The following is a 4,528-nucleotide window of genomic DNA, read 5'->3' as shown; positions in this document are numbered from 1 at the left end:
AGGGGGGAAGAGGTGAATATTGTAGAGCAGGAAGTAGCAAAGATTAGAAAGGATGAGGTGAGGAAGGCTCTGAGGAGAATGAAGAGTGGAAAGGCTGTTGGTCCAGATGACATACCTGTAGAGGTGTGGAAGTGTCTAGGAGAGACAGCAGTGGAGTTTCTATCTAGTTTGTTCAACAGGATTTTAGAGAGTGAGAAGATGCCTGAGGAATGGAGGAGAAGTGTACTAGTGCCGATCTTTAAGAACTAGGGTGATGTGCAAAGTTGAACTTTCAGTTGTATACATCAACAGATGCTTGATTGATCTGATGTAATTGATGAGGGAATGATTGCAGGTAGCCTATCGTTCAGTAAGGCAGCTGTTGCACTGCCCTATGGGATTTGTAGTTTGTGTGTTATTGGCACTTCATATCGTCGGGCCATTAAAAAAAGATATATAAAATGATCTTGCGGACCGGATAAATTGTACGCCGGGGCGGATGTGGCCCGCGGGCCTTGAGTTTGACGCAGGTGCTCTAAAGCAATGAGATAAAGCAGTACCTATTTGTGAAGGTATTAGCTTGAGAGAAGTTTAAATTTTTTTTTTTTTTAAATATGGTTGACGTTTATTATCATTATTCAAGCATGCAGCCCTGGATGACTGTTACCATGTGGTGAAGTACAGCACCACCGTGTGCTTGGTCTCCTTTTAAATTCTTGGTGTGGGACACCAGCATCATCTTAATTCGTTTTTCAATTATTCGCCATGGTCTTCACAGTAATATGAAAAATAATTAAAATTGCATATATGCAAGTAAAATAGTCAAGGGTACCTAAAGGCTAAGACACAGCAGCAAGTGCGAGTCGCCTCTAAATGGCAAGAAACAGGAAGGAGGAAGATGGCAGCACAGGAAAGGTTATATCCCTCATGGTTGCTGACATTGTTTGGTGTGGCTGGAAAGAGGCTCTTTCCTAGTGCTTGTGTATTCAACTGTCTTAAATGGTGTGAAAGCTGGAGGCGTTGTTCAAGCATTTAAGCATATCTGAAGTGCCAGGAGCTGCATGTCCAGTGCAGAAGCTACAGTACAACCAAGTCCCAGTTTTTCCTGCCAAGTAATTACAGCTCACAACATTCAGTTTTTTGAAAGATAAAAATCTGGTGATCCAGCAGCACTTAATGCTGTTCTGAAGGTATTTCAAACAAACCAAATTGTTGGCTGCACAGTAATAAAGATGTTAACTGGTTTTCCACGTTGCAGCTCTATTTGCTTCGTCCAAACAAAGCCGCTAGCTAAAAACAGCACAATTCCTTCAATATTTTATAATTCATGAACCAAATTATAGGTATTATTGTTAGATTTATGGTATTTGTCTATACAGATGTTGCTTTATTTTATTTTTGATGTTTGAATATATGGATGTTGCTTTCTATTTTTTGGTTGAAATAAATGATTTCTACTTGTGTCATGCAAAATGAGCAAAGGAAATAGAGTTGTAACAAAAAACGTTAAGTGATTCTATTGTGCAGCAGACCGAACATATAATAGTCTAAATGGATACAAGAGAATTTGAGGATTTCGTAGTAAATGCCTTCAGAACAGTAGCAAATGTTATTAAATGACCTTGGTTTTTTTTTCCCAAAGATTGCCAGATATTGATATTTATAGAAAAATTGATGCTTATCTCTGATTCACATATGTCCAGCTCCACTATGGGTTGACTGTCAGCTAAGTGAAATTAGTAAATCATATTTTTCATTTGTGTGATTGATCTCTTTATGCAGTAGAAGGAGAATAAAACAAGAGTTTGTTCTGTAACCTTTTCTGGGGTGATTGGAATATTTAAATTTTGTGTGTGAGAGAGAGAGGCGGCATAGGAACAGTAGCGAGTGTTTCAGTGAGAGCAGAAAGTACAGCCTCTGTTCACAGGGCAAACACTGCTGTCCACTGTTCACCCTGAATGGGCATTTGGAGGGTTGTCGGACATCACACACAGGGGGTGGTTGTTTTGAAGGTCCAGCGCTGACAGATCAGATTCTGGGTATATGAATTTTTTCTTATCATGTAGACATACAGTATCTCACACTGACATTTAACCAGTACAGTGTCAAGTGACTGAGCTGTAAGAGAGAGGATGAAAGTGAGCCCTGACATATCAAAGACTTATGAGCTATTTTCCAAGACTTACACAACCTAACCAGGCTAAGGTTGCATTTTAACAGGTTTTCCCTTTGTGAACTCTAACCTTCTCATATGAGGGGCCCTGAGGGACATTAACCAGAACTGTCCTCTCATATCAAAGTCATGCACATGATATACTGAAAACCACACACACAAGTAAAAGGCTTTCATATACACAAATGAAAAGCCCTCACACAGATGAACTGAAAAATTATACACTTGCATACACAACTAAAAAGCTCTCATGCACTAATTAAACGTGCTTATATACACAAATGAACAATGTGCTCTCAGTGACGTACAGTATGAAATCATTCATACATTACAATGAAAACCTAAAATGCTCTATCGACGTCCATTTCCCACACTGATGTCTGCTCAAGGCCTGTATGTCTCACTGAAGCCGCTGCGTCACTTAATGTCCCCGAGGACCCCTCACACCGCCGCTGACCTGTAGTCTCATTAAACAGAGAGGGAGGGAGAGCGGTACCTGTACAGGTGCTGGGACCTGGCGGTGTCGCGCGCCACAGATGCACCCCACGAGAGTTGAGCGAGCGCGAGCGCTCTTGGGTTTTTTCGTGCACGCGAGATTAGGCTCCTCACGGCAATCTGCGTGACACGGCAGGTACCCGGTGAGAGTGAGGACAACGAGAGAACGAGCGCGTCCTCGGATGCTGATCCACGGAGTGGTCGAAGAGTTCCGGGAAGATGACCATGACGGGTCCGGACCGAGAAACCAGCTAGCGGCTGCTATAACCTTGGATTTTAGGTCCGAAACTTTTTCTCCTGACGGTTGTTTCTGACTAGAGGGGATAAGTCACCGAGAGGGACAGGTATCCTCTCACATCAACAGCCCTTGTCCTCTCTCCTTCTCCTCTAGGCTGTACGACCCGGGACTAGGAGTTTTCCTCTCATTTTAGCAGTCGCCTTTTGTTTCTGAACTTTTCTGGGCCATGTTGTTGACAAGGTGCCTCGTCCTGCTGCTCTGCTGGGGGTCCACAAGCGGCGAGGAGCGGGCGGATGAAACGGACGAGGACACGTTCGAAGTCCGGGCAGACCCCCGCAAGCAGCGGACCGCGCCACCGGTGGAGCCGTTGGATTTTGGGTTTGTATGGGTTTATGCTTATTACGAGCCAGGGGCCATAGGGGTCCTCTTCCACATGGTCCATGCTTTCCTCTACGCTGTTCAGCCGAACCCCTTCCCCAAAGGTGAGATTATTATTGTCATTGTAATAATAGAAGTTAATAACAATAGACTTCATCAATGTAATGTTTTGATAATAGTGCACGGTATTGGTATTTGTTTAGACAGTCCACCTCTCAGTATTTGGATCCCAAGATAAGAAAAACAGCAATTTATATTTCTGTAACACTAAAACATTTATTTTCTGTTTTGATTTGATTCATTGTCTTGTGAAATACTGGGTATTAAACAGTAATTTCAGCACTGATAGGGGCTGCGAGGAAACTTTGCTTTTGTTTAAGAGGTCACAAGTCATAAAGGCTGGAAACCAGTGGCTCATATTTGACTCAAATGTGACAGAATCTGACTGACTTGTTGTACATCATAAACTAAGCAACAAAGCCCAAAAAGCACTAAAAACCACAAAAAGACTATTTGGAATTATTTGCACATGCAGCTGTGTCTGTATTTCTTTTCTGAGTGTAAATCTGTGTCATATCACAGCTGACGTAACACAGACTTCCAAATAAACAAGTGGTCATGTTGGAAGATGAAACAGTGCAATAGGATTGAGAGCTTTAAGTTGCTGTTATTTTGGTGTCCCGGGTTAGGACTGCTGGCTGGGTAATCAATTAGCAGATCAGTGATTAGAGGAGGCTTTCTCAGTCACCTGCATCACTGCATAATACCTTAATCCACTGGGCCATATGCTGCTATACTGCCAGGGACTTTCCAGCATGATTCACTGTCACACACATGCACAGGTAGAGACCACCTGGGTGCCATGCCACACGCACCCACATACTATATCATGTGTTGCTCACACACATCGAACACACATACACACAGACCTCAGAGCCCTTACAGGGTTAAATCAGTATTTACTAAGAAAGCTGAATTACCTTTTAATTTTGAAATTGGAGGATAAAGCATGATATCTACAGTAACATCTTCATATATAGTATACAGTCTTTGACACAGAGAGACAGAATTAATAAACTACAGATGTGATGAGTTGTTGCTTATTATACAAACAACATAAATAGCCTGAACAGAAGTACTGGTACCACTTAGAGGTGGTGACAAAAGAGTGAGTAATTCAAGCAGACTATTGTCTTCAATTAGCGTCATGTATAATCATTCGTTCATTCAGAAAACTACTCATTGTGCTCTCTGGTATTGTTGTG

The sequence above is a fragment of the Monopterus albus genome, unplaced genomic scaffold (assembly GCF_001952655.1).
Source record: "Monopterus albus unplaced genomic scaffold, M_albus_1.0 scaffold15.1, whole genome shotgun sequence".
In the NCBI taxonomy this organism is placed as follows: Eukaryota; Metazoa; Chordata; class Actinopteri; order Synbranchiformes; family Synbranchidae; genus Monopterus; species Monopterus albus.
Note: the sequence above shows the minus strand (reverse complement) of the source record.